The sequence below is a fragment of the Phacochoerus africanus genome, chromosome 6, assembly GCF_016906955.1.
Source record: "Phacochoerus africanus isolate WHEZ1 chromosome 6, ROS_Pafr_v1, whole genome shotgun sequence".
In the NCBI taxonomy this organism is placed as follows: Eukaryota; Metazoa; Chordata; class Mammalia; order Artiodactyla; family Suidae; genus Phacochoerus; species Phacochoerus africanus.
Window position 1 is genome coordinate 88,609,760 of NC_062549.1, and position 13,207 is coordinate 88,622,966.

Below are 13,207 nucleotides of genomic sequence, written 5' to 3' on the forward strand. Positions count from 1 at the left end.
TTAAATTGAATTAGAACTCATCCAATTCAATATTTATTGAGCATATGCATGTGTTAGGCATTGTTGTAGGTGCTCAGGAATTAAAGATGAATAAGACATGTCTCTTCTCTCAAGGCTACATAAAGCATTTATAAAAATACAAGTTGGAATGTGATCCAAAGCTAAATTGAGTATGTAAGTGTTTTAGGACTCAGAAAAGTATGATGCCTGGAAGCCAGTATTAATCAGGAAAAAGATGGGTCACAAGTTTGGTCTTGAAGGAAAAGTGAGATTTGGAGAGGCAGACCAGGGGTGCTCTGGCAGGTGATGGGGCTGAGTTAAGGGACAGCCATATCATCACTGGCCTCACTGTCAGAAATACACACCTGATAGGCACACAAAAAGCACCTCTGGTTCTCCCAAACCACTGCCAGCTGCAAAAAGCCAAGGCTGGCCAGAACCTATGCATCTTTATTTCCTATCTCTGGTCACCAATGCCTGGAATAGGATATGGAGTTAATGAATGAATATGAAATAATTAGAAAATGAAAATAAAACCAAGAACTATCATCTAATGAACATCTGCTCCATGTCAGTATCTCATTCAATCCTTACCACAACCCTGTAAAGTACACAGTATTAACACTCTTAATATGAGGAAACTGAGTGATGGGATGAACAGATAAAGGAACAAGTAGGATTTCCCGTCATGGCTCAGCAGTTAACCAATCTGACTGGCATCCATGAGGACGCAGGTTCGATCCCTGGCCTTGCTCAGTGGCTTAAGGATTTGGCATTGCCATGAGCTGTGGTGTAGATCACAGACATGGCTCAGATCCTGTGTTGCTGTGGCTGTGGCCCTAAGAAGCAAAAAAAAAAAAAAAAAAAAGGATCAAATAAATCAACCAAGAAACAGCTTAAACAGCTCTGCTTCTCTCTCATCCTAACCTACAATCTTCCCAATTCCTACCACCGCCCAGCTTTCCAAGAAGATTTACATGCAAGGTGGCTGACCAGCACCTAGTTTAAAAAGTACAGGTATCCACTGGGTCAGTGGTCATTTTTGAGGGTCCCTAAGGCCACTGTAGCACTGGCACTATGTCAAGGACTTGCCAGAATTTCTGCTGGCCAGAGGCAGCACCACAAAAGGGAACAGAGCAGGGAGGCTGCTCTAGGACATCTTCAGGGAAAAGGTTCAGGATCCCTGGTCCACATTAACACAAGGCAGCCAGCAGCAGCACACAGCATCTTCTTGTCACCAGCATATTTAGCATACCCTCTAATTATGTGATAAAAATCCTACTGGCAACTGCTTTTCCCAGAGCAGCACATTACCAGCATCCAAATATTTCTCAGGCTCTAAATAATAGGGTAGTTTTGCACGGCACGTATCTGCAGCAGCTGCAATAGCACAAATCAGTGCTAGATAATCCCTATTTATACAGTCCTCCGACCATTTATAGGATACTCTCTGGCTTTATTTCATTGGATCCAAGCAATCATGTTAGAAGACAGGTCACCTTATTTCCATTTTACAGTGGAAGAACCAAGGCTCAGAGATGTGAAGTGAACTGCCCATGGTTACACAGCAAGGTCTCTGACCACAGCTGCCTTTTCCAGTAACCCTGATATGTACCAACCACTTGGCATAGCCCCTTGGCCATGGGGCAATTTTCACTCTCCGTTCTTTTCTTATTTAATGTGTACACAAATAATGGTTACTCGTATGTCAATTTAAAAAATCACTCTGATACAAAACCCAATGCAGAAACAACCCCCTTCTCTTAGAGCAGGCTCAGCCAACTTCGAGGGTTGGCACACTTTTCCTGTACAAGGCCAGATAACAGATATTGTATGTTCTATGGAACAGAGTATCTCAACAGATATATATGCACATCTGCTCTTATAGTGCAAAAGCAGCCACAGACAATCTATTCATGAGTGGCTGTGGCTATGTTCTAATTAACTTTATAAAAACTGTTGGGGTGGTGGGAGGCTAGTTTCCTGAACCCTAATTTTTTTTTTTTTTTTAGGGCTGCACCCATGGCATAAAGACGTTTCCAGGCTAGGGGTTGAACTGGAGTTACAGCTGCCAGCCTACACCATAGCTACAGCAACACAGGATCTGAGCTGCATCTGTGACCTACACTGTAGCTCATGGCAATGCAGGATCCTGGACCCACTGAGTGAGGCCAGGGATTAAACCTGGATCCTTATGGATACTAGTCAGATTTGTTTCCACTGTGCCACAACGGGAACTCCCCCAACCCCTAAATTAAATTATAAGGTCTTCCCATCTGTTATGGACTGAATTGTTTTCCCCCTAAATTCATGTATTAAAGCCCTCAACTCCAATGTGTTTATATCTGGAGACAGGGCCCTTAGGGAGGTGATTAAGTTTAAATGAGGTCACAAAGGTGGAGCCAAATCCAACAGAGCTGATGTCCTTTTAAAAAGAGGAAGAGACATCAAAAGTGTGTGTGCACCGAGAAAAGGCCATGTGAGGACAGAGAGAGGAGGAGGCTGTCAAAAGCCTGGAAAAAAGGCCTCCTCAGAAACCAACCCTGACAGCACCTTGATCTTGGGCTTTCAGCCTCCAGAACTGTGAGAAGATAAATTTCTCTTGTGTAAGCCATCAAATCCATGGGATTCTGTAATGGCAAATTAGTCTGCAGCCCAAAGGACTAATACACTATCCTCTTATAAATCTGATCAACCCACAGGACTCAAATTTCCTACAAATTAAGAATCAGAAGAATATGAAACTTTTTTTCTAATGAGAATAGGTTTCAAATGCTCCCGTCCCCTCCCCTTTCCTGAGCTCCCTGAATTAAAGATCCCTTTATCCTATTCCAACAACTTGGCTCAACATTTCTCCTTTTCCCCCCATTCCTCTGAGTTTTCCAGTTACTTATATAACATTCCCTAAATGGCATTATGTCACTATTTTTCCTCTCAAAATGTAAACAAACAATCCCAGGGCCCTTACAAAGTGGTCTTCACTTGAGCAGGATGAAAGATTGCTCTGCTGAGGTAAAGTGACCAAATGAACACACAACTTCGATTCCTGGTTAATACTTTAGAAGAGTGAGTACAAATCAAGTAAGTCAGAAAGAACCCCCTTAAAGTGAGGGAGAAATGAACCTTTAGGATAGTTTGCAAGAGACATTTGAAGAAGAGCAATAAAGAGCCACCAGTAGGCCCCAACACACCGCTTGTTCATAGAGCAAGGTCATCTGCCGAGTTCAGAATGTTGCAGGGTGGCTCACCCAGCAGAGCTAGCAATTACAACCAGGCTGACCTACAGCAAGACAGCTACAATTCCCAAACCTATAATTCTGTGCCAATCACCCTTTCCACAGACCTCCAAAATCTCCCTTAATAAAAAAGCTCCAATGGTGATGACAGCAGACTACTCCCTGGAGAGGACGTTATGTCATTCTGGATGGAAAACAGAAACGGCAGCATAAGTGTGGCAATATTAAGAGTGGTTTTCAGAAAGAGAGGCAAGGAAAACTCTCTAACTTTGAATCCCATTTTCAAGAAGGATCTTGCTTGTTAACAAGTTGTGCTTTCTCTGGTCCTCACTCAGTAGTTACTCTCATCCCAAAGGGAGAAGAATAGCGTATGGCAGGGGGCACAAGAGAGCCAAGGTCTTTTCCAATGCTCTGTCTTGCAATCAAGGAGCACACGTCAACTCTACTCCGCATTAAATACCCACACCATCTAAAACAAATTCAAGAGTACTTAAAAACTCCTAAAAATGGGGAAGTTCCCATTGTGGCTCAGTGGTAATGAGCCTGACCAGAATCCATGAGGATGCGGGCTTGATCTCTGGCCTTGCTCAGCGGGTTAAGGATCCGGCATTGCCGTGAGCTGTGGTATAGGTCACAGACAAGGCTTGGATCCAGTTGCAGCTCCAATTCGACCCCTAGCCTGGGAACCTCCATATGCTGCGGGTGTGGCCCTGAAAAGACAAAACAAACAAACAAAAACCTCCTAGAAATGGGAGTTCTCTTGCGGTGCAGTGGGTTAAGGATCCAGCATTGTCACTGCACCCGCTTGGGTTGCTGCTGTGGTGTGGGTTTAATTCCTGGCCTGGGAACTTCCATGTGACACAGGCATGGCAAAAAAGAAAAAAAAAAAATCTCCTAAAGTAAAACTCAAACTAATCCCAGAACTGCGAGAAGAAATGAGGTAATGTGTATTTGGGCACAAGCAAGACTAACACATGATAATCAATAAATGTTTGCTCAATAAATGTATAAATAATCACCAGGAACCAGCTTCCTGTCTGGGGCTCAGGGTTTCTTTTCACATTCTAATCCATTAAGAAGCCAAGCATCAAGCTCTGTTTTCGTCTCTAAGACCAAATGATTAGCACTAAGATTTATGGCAACATTTTGTGCTAAATGAAGTATTCAACAGTTCTGATGCCTTGGGTCCTTCAGCCTCCTGAATATTTGGTTGTACAGAGAACCCAGATATCTTCTTATCCACTTCAGCAAAAATCTAGAATAAATTTTAGCAGCTTCCTCACAAAGTCTCCCCATCCTGCTCATAAACAAAGCACCGTCGATTCACATCCCACACAAGCCCCCACAGCCACACGTGTGCAACGAGAACCTCCAGCTAATTGCAGCGGCACCAACCCAGCGATTCAGATTCATAATGATTCCTAAGTACTGAGAAAAGTGTGAGCTTGACATCCACATTCCTCCAACCCACTCCCTTCTGAAAACCACTCAAACAGCTGGGAGCCACTGCACCCAAAAGCTCTAAACAGAACAAGCCCAAAGCAGAGGTGCACAGGATGGTGCGAAAGAGACAGGCAGACATGGAGCACCTTCCTCCCAGCTCCAACTGTGAACCGTGCTCAGAGTGACCACACCACTCCAACACTTGCTGGCCATTTGCTGGACTTGAGTTCCATACCCAGACACCACCTGCCTACTCACATAACTCATTTTTTACCCTTTCCAAATAGCAGTGACTAGGTATTCAGTCTCCCAGTCAAAAGACGGACAAAAATTAGAGGAAGTGACATGCAAGCTGAAATCTGAAATATGACTCTGTTTGCAGGCTGGAGGTTAAGAGGAAATATACTACACTAGAAAAGGTGTAAAGGGAGGAGAGGGCATGGTGTCACCGAAATAAGTCCAACATAATGTAAAGCCACGGAGAAAGGAGGAAGAAAATAAAGTGTGAAATCGGCTGGAGCCAGATCATTCCTATGGGCCCTTTTCAGCTATGTGAAGGAGTCTGCAGCATCACAGGGAAGGGTTGAAGCAGGATGAGAGGCAATGACGGGACTCGCACTTTAAGAAAGAGCATTCTATGGAGGATGCTATGCAGAACTACCAGGCTGCATAGTAATGGAAGCCAAGCTGAAGGGAGCCTGTGGTGGCAATGGACGTGAAGAAAAATCCCTTTGAGGTCCAGATCTTTATGTGCTAAGACGTGATGGTTCCTGAATAACCTACCAAAGTGGAAAAAGACGAATTCCTCTGGCGCCCTACTGAATAGGATATAATAACCTCTTTCAGAAGCAAGGTGAACTTGCTTTCATGCCCTAGGTGCTCAATCCTTAACATATCGTCTCACATTTATGTGGTGCTATCACGTGTATTTTCATTTCATTTCATCCCCCAAACCCTCTGAGAGAGGCTGAACTGGTATGAGCCCTCTTTAAAAAACAGGGAAATGTTCAGAAAGCAGGTGCAAAGTCAGCTTCCAAAGTCTTGGTGAGTGACCTTGGGGGTGGACTCTGCAAATCAGTGGGAAAAAGAGAAATAGCACCCTTTGATTACGTTCCCCGAGTGGCTCCATGTCTGGCTTCCACACTACTTTCTCTACCATCTTTTCATTAATAATGTTGACAACACCTGACCTTTTAAAAACTGCTGGAAAGCGGATGTGTTGGAGGATGTGCCCCAGGAGAAGAAACTGCTCCCTGGTCCCAGCTGTGCTCTGGTCATTGCCATTAGGGCACCAGGGCTGGAGCATGGATGAGAATTCACATCCTGTAACTCCTCCACAAGGCTCACTCCACTACATTACCTGGATGAATGAAGAGACAGATGAGCACAGAGATAGACTAAGGGACAATCCCTTAAGGCTCTATAATCTACCTCTTTTGTCTAACAAACTCCACAGGAAAAATATTCATGTAAGCAAAATCAGATTAAATGGGACAAAGAAATAAGCAGGTTCCCCTGCTAGCCTCCTGGTTGAGGCTGCCTATGCCAATCATAGAGACCCTATCCCTCACTCAAGACTCAGTTACACACACACACACACACCCACTGCAAATAGTTGCCTTTAGTAGCCAGCAAACTCTTACTGATGGGGAAGGAAGGAGAAATGAATCCTGGAGACATTAACTGAGCCCCTGTATCCAGGCACATCTGAAGCTAAACTGTGGCCCTCATCTTTTTCCCAGTTGTATAAGCCAATACTTTTCTTTTTCATCCAAGGCAGTTAAAGTTTTCTAATGATTTGCAGCAGCAGTGTCTTAACTGATACAGAGTATAAACTGGTATAGTGGTATAATATTTCTATAAAAGCATATAGTAATATGTATCAACAATTTTGTTCAGAGGCACACCTAACAAATTCGTTTCTAGGAGCCCAAGCCAAGAAAATAACCTAAAACACATGAAAAGATTTATGCATGTTGTTGTTTAATGTAAAAGCACAAACTAGGAAATAAATTTAGTGGCCCCTGGCCCATGTTGGAGGAAATTTTAGATCAAATTATGTTACATCTTTAGGATAGAATATTATGAAACCATTAAAACATATGTTTATGACAACTTATTGAATGTGAGGTTACACTTGATCTTAGCCAAAAGGCCGAGAAGCGATAAATGTGAGGTTAAATGTTTTGCCTGTGATCATACTTAAAAATTAAGATTCAAAACTGTTTATGCACTATGATTTCAACTTTTTAAAGAAAAATAAAATATACAAAAATACTAGAAGGTGCCAAATGCTAATAGTGGCTGCTTCTGAATAGGGATATTACCAAAGACTTCATGGAATTTTTTTTTTTTTATTATTCTTTTCTCTTAAATGCCCTAAAATGAACATACCACATGTTGATGGTCAAGGAAAAACTAACCTCCTAAATGAAATTCATTCTTTCTCATATTAAACAGAATCACCTTCTTTCAGGCCTCCACATAAGAGTTCTGGAATTCCAATGCAAGTGCCTCCGGGACCACACCTGGATCCCCCAGACAAGCTTTCAAATATTTAAAACCCAGCCAAAGTCTGAGTTTCACCCACTCCAGGTTAAAAATCACTGTTTTTCCAGCCATCTCCACAGGCCGGAGTGGGTTCTTCCACACTCCTGTGAGTATGTCCCAATGTATCCCTATCCCTTTGAAAATGTGCTTTTCTGAATTTGTCACAATGCTCTAGGAGTGGTCTCATAACTGGTGGAGAGGCAGTGGGATTCTCACCTCCCTTATTCTGGATACAGCATCTGTATTAATGCAACCCATGTTTCCATTTCCTCCCAGCTCAGGATAGGAGTGAACAGGGCAGTGCAGGTTTCTAAGACAGAGACAGAACTCACCACAGCAATATTCATATCCTCTCTCTTTGAAGAACTCCTGATTCTTCATAAGCCATCCTCCCACATCCCCCAAAGAATTCCTCTGGGGTGATGTCACTCTGAACTTAATTCAGAGCAAAGTCCAGAGCTTTCTAAACCCTGAGGGAGGAGTGCCCCAGAGGATGTAGCAGAAGCCCTAAGCTTCAAAACTCTCTGGGGATAATCCTTTGTCCCTGATGCCAGGCACCAGGGCCCCACAAAATACATGGGCACTTGGGCCAGACTTCTGTTCAACCTGTTTTCCTAGGCCCAGGAAGGGTAACCTAAAGCCCAAGGAGTCACAGAGAGACTCTCTCCACATCTCAGGACATGCACGGCCTTTTGGGAGGTGAAGTGGCACATGGTATTATTTCTGGGTCATCCTGAGTGAAGTTCGGGGAAAGGTTTAAAAAGCCGAATTCTGGGCCTAATGGACTAAATCACAGAAAGACCACTGGGGTCAAAACCTCCACATCTCCACAGGCAATTATCTGTGTACACGTAAATGCACTCACACACAGGCTTTCACCCTGTGTGGGCAACAGTGTTCCTTTCCCCGAAGCAGCCAACTTGTTCTGGATAAGGTGGCTCTGGGAAAGCGATGTCAAACAGCAAGGAATTCTTTTCTCCCAAGTCTCAGATGGAGGAACTGAAGCTCAGGAAGTGAAATGGGTTTCCTACTAAGATCTCACAAGGTCAGCTGCCCTCAGTGCCAACGGCTTCCATCGCTAGACACTTGGCTTCCACCACCAGCCACTGCTCCCTCCCGCAAAGCTGAATGTATCAACTGCCCTCTGGTTCTAGGACCAAAAGGATCATCTGTACTCTGCTCGTTTGGCATCTGCATACCAAACCCACAGTTCTTAATTTCATGTGGATAAATCAATCAGGCCAGTCTACTGCAACTCTCTTCAAACCCAGAATTGGGTTTTAGTCATAAAACACTCAAGTGTTAAAATCAGTCCATTCAGTGGTATCCCAGCATGGGAGTACCTGGGGAAGGGGGTAGGTAAAGGTTAGTGGTTTATAAGAACTCACTCTAGGGGCAGGAGAATTTGTAAAGATGTATACACACAAACACACACACACACACACAAGACAAGCAGTCCATACTCTGGGTCTCCAGGGATTATCAATGGGAATTTCTAGTATCCCCAATACTTTGGGAAAGAGCAAGCTGAGAAGCCACTCAAAATTCCTGTGTACATGTGTACACGTCCCAGAGGGGCTGGGGACAATGGTAGAAGGCACAGGGACACAGGTCTCAGCCAGCTCTGTCAGTTAGCTGTTGTTTATCCTCGGCAGCATCAGGATCACACCACCTATTGATCCTTACAAAGGTTTAAAGGACTAAATAAAAGAAGCCTAGTGTGGGAGTGAGCAGCACATAGCAGCACGGCAGAAAGGATAAAAATGGCACAGTCCCCCTCTCCCACCCTTTACGGGCTATCTCTGCAAGGTTCCATGAGAAGAATAAGATCTCCAACTGGTCTCCTCTTGCCTCAGGTTTCAAACATAAAACTCTAGAAGCAGATTCTAGGAGATTTGAAGGTCAAATGTAAACCTAAAGCTGAACCTGGGGTGAGATGTGGTGAGAGTGTGGTAAATCACCACTGTAAGGCAGGGACTGAAGCTTATCCAGTGATGAGGAAATGGGACAACTAGGAGTTGTGCTTAGGAATAGCTGTGCCATATTTAAGCAGTCAATCCATATTTTCTGAGTGGCTATTACTCGCAGGGTATCATGTGGAAGACAACACAACCTCAGCTGCTTACAATTCAGCTGGGAAAGCAAGGCCCCAACTCCTCAAGACTGTAGGTTAAGACACCTGTTCCCCTCTGGCCTCAGAGGCCACAACTAAATGGGGGTCAGGGGGTGAGGGTGTTGGTCCCAACAGCCTTTACACACTAAGCTCTCAAGGCAGTGGGTCCTACTCACCATTTTATCTCCTGTGCTAGCCAAGAGCAAGGTGCAGGGAGAAATCAACACAAGAATGAGAAAATCGAATTTGAATCTAAGTCAAGGAATTATTTGGGAGATTTGCTGCAACAGCTCTCAGGTTGATGTCCCTGCTTCTAAGCCTCAGGGAGAAACATGAGCAGTCCCCACGTCCTCCTGAGGTCCAGCCTCTCAATCAGCTCAGCAAGAACCACCCAGACCCTTGCAGAATCTTCAGGATTCTTTGCGGGCTTTTTCTTCAAGTTTCTGAAAAACAGATCTGAATCCCTTCTCTTGCCACGGCAGGGAGATTTCAGCAACTCTCAAGGAGCTGACTCCTGCCCTCTGTTCTCTCTGGGAGCAAAAATCACAAAGGGTTAGACTGACAGGACATTACAAAGATCAGAAATTTTAAGCCTCAGCACCTCCCATTCATATGCAGATGACTCTGAAGACTAGAAAATAAGGAGGACCATCAGGAAGATTATAGGCCTAACTAGTCAGTCTGTAATTAAAGCGTCATTCTCTCCCCAGCTCCCTCCCTGAGCACCTAAAAGAGCATCAGACAGCCCACTCTCTCCTCCATCCCTCTGCTCATGTCTCTCTCACCATCCTCTTATAATGCCTTCTAGGTCAATGCCAGAGCACGCAGGACCAGAGCCCTCAGGCACTGGGACTCATGAAGCCTCTGCACTTGATTGGCCCTGCAGCCAGCAATAGGGAGAGGCTTCAGGCAGAGCCATCTTGCCTCAGGGCACATGCCTGGTGAGGCCGGTGGGGCAGCTGCCCTTGGTCGTACTGCACTGTCTGTGCTGCGAAGCTCTTTTCATCACAGCCCTGAAGAGCAGGCTGGAGCACAAGTGAACCTGAGGACAGCGTGACCCCAGGCAGGGGAGGACCAGAAGAGTAAGTGCTCTCAGTCCTGCAGTCCTCCCATGCACCCTCAGGCTGGGCGTCTCTGCTCACTCACTCAGAAAATCGACATTTCAGACAGCTGGCACCTGGTGGCGGAAGGAGCCCAGGGAGGGAAATGCAGCAGACCTAGTCTTCAGGCCCCACCCTCGGCTGCCCTGAGCCTGAAGAGGGCTGCCCAAGAAGATTCCTAAACTGCCTGACCTGTAAAGTCTTAGTTCCCAGGCTCTTTCTCTGCAGGCTTCCAACCTAAAAGTGCTTTTACTTAGTTCTTAGAGACTTATTTCCAGGACAGACCAGCCTCAATCCACTTGTTCCATTTCAGAGACTCAAAACTAAGAACTCCCAAGGGAGATCCAGCTACAGTTGAACACCCAGCAGCCAGGACATCGGAGCTGCCGAGAGCCTCCTTTCCCCTCAAGATTTTCTCCATTCCCCTCCACCAGGCATGAGAAATTTCAAGGGAAGCCGACACCATCATGCAGTTAAACATGGCAGCACAAAACCAGCAGGACTTTTTCCTTTTGTTTCCACTTGTATTTAGTCAAAATACCACTTTCAGGTTTGTCTGTGTGTGTGGTCTCTGCATTGGCCTAGAACTCTCATAGAAGAGAGACCATTTCTTGATTATTTACCATGCAGCACCAAAGACAATGCCATTAGCAGTTAATTATTACTCAAAGACATGGACTCTGCCCTCAGAAACGTGTGCTTTACAGACCTGCCAGTAAACGTCCACACAGGACGTGGATTTACTCACAATGGAATGGGAAAAAAAAAAAAAGAACTACCAATAAACTCCTTTAACTACTCTTCACAATTATTCATCTGGTTACAGATGGAAAATGAAAAGGTCCTGCCTGAACCAGCAGCAGGTTGGGTGTGAAAAAGAAAAAGGGGAACAAAAACCTTGGGGCCTCCAGCCCCACTCTGCCCTGAATTCATTCAGTCAATGAATGTTTACTGACCGTCTGCTAAATACCAGGTGGTCTGCTCCCTCCAAATGGCCCCTTTGTTAGTCCATAAAATTTCTAATTATTAAATATGTGTCCACTATAATAGAATATTACATTGCATTTTTTTTTCAAAACACATTTATTTCTATTACAGGTTGTCTTCCATAGTCCATGTGGTGATGGGATGTTCCTTCAGCTTCCTGTTCTCCACCCTCCTGCCATCCTAGGGAACTAGTGCCCTCTATCCCTCACTTCCCCCAGCCCTCACATGGCTGCTTCACTGCAGTCCCAGGCCAGGCTGCACATTCCCGAAGGGCACGTCCTTCATTTGCACACGACCATTTCCAAACAGTGACAAAGCACCCACTATGTGCTGCACACCGTATCTCCCGAAATCCCTACACATGGAGTTCTCGCTGGACCTGTGGCCTCAAAAACATGCAGAATGAATCAACCAATCATAGTTTCATACCAAAACAGCTTGGTACTGAAGCTAATGAAGCAATGAACACAGCATGGGTAAATAAAACCCACCAAACAAATGGCAAGCCTCGATGTTACCATTAGCCATTCCTATCTCCTGTATCACCAAACTGTTACCTTCTTCCCCAGAGACAGTAGACAAGTTTTCATTTTACCACATTTTCCTTCACACCTTTAAAGAAGTGTGAACTCTTCAAACAGCATAAAAATAAAATAATCAGGAGGAAAGACAGTCAAGATCCAACACCCAAGGAAAACAGCGGCATCATAAGCCTCAGAGATGACTCAGGTCCCTTCAGCGCTTGAGTTCTGAGAGTCCTGGAACAAGAACACTGCCAAATAAGAGCCAGGCTTCGTTTCATTACAACTGGCCTAAATATCACAGATTAGAACTCTTACAGGACATATCCAAGTTCTGCTGAGGAAAAGAACTGACTGGAAAAGTTGAGAACAGGAGCTGGGAAGAGAGTACAGAACACTCAAATCTTTTTTTTCTTTCTTTTTTTTTAGGGCCACATGTATAGCATAGGGAAGTCCCTAAGCTAGGGGTCAAATTGGAGCTGTAGCTGTGGGCCTACACCACGGCCACAGCAATGCAGGATCCGAGCCATGTCTATGACCTACACCACAGCCCATGGCAACACCCGATCTTTAACCCACTGAGCAAGGCCAGGGATCAAACCTGCGTCCTCATAGTTACCAGTTGCGTTTGTTACCACTGAGCCACAATGGGAACTCCCTAGAACACTCCAATCTGTGTTTGTTTGTTTGTTTGCTTTTTAGGGCTGGACCCACAGCATATGGAGGTTCCCAGGCTATGGGTCTAATCAGAGCTACAGCCACAGCAATGCCAGATCCGAGCCACGTCTGTGACCTATACCACAGCTCATGGCAACACTGGATCCTTAACCCACTGAGCGAGGCCAGGGATCGAACCTCATGGTTCCTCATCAGATTCATTTCCACTGCACCATGATGGAAACTCCGAACACTCCAATCTTAATAAAACATTTAGGTGCTGATAACTGTCCTCAATCCCCACATTGACACGACCAACTCTAAAGACAATGTTCCATCAGTAAAGACATTCTCATTCATCCCTTTAGTCCAACAGTCTCATTTCGTTATTCTGACAATGGCTTACTTTTTAATTTAAACCCAGTTACACACCTGGCCCTCAACTATGACCTTTAGCAGACAGACACAACATGTGGCATATGGTTGCTCTCAAGAAGATGACAGTCTAGTTGGAAAGAAAGACAACTGTCACAGTCCTAAGAACAGGACTGTGTAAATGGGATGAATATGGGTTGGAGTGGGTGGGAATGTATGATGGAA

At 44.9% G+C, this 13,207-nt stretch overlaps 1 protein-coding gene and 1 pseudogene across 2 annotated transcripts in view; both read right to left on the minus strand.

Moving 5' to 3' along the window:
• LOC125129404 (carboxyl-terminal PDZ ligand of neuronal nitric oxide synthase protein-like) overlaps positions 1-13,207 on the minus strand; it is a 333,217-nt gene that overhangs the window by 202,352 nt on the left and 117,658 nt on the right. The gene's annotated exons all lie outside the window — the stretch shown is intronic.
• LOC125130185 (uncharacterized) lies at positions 6,716-6,846 on the minus strand (annotated as a pseudogene).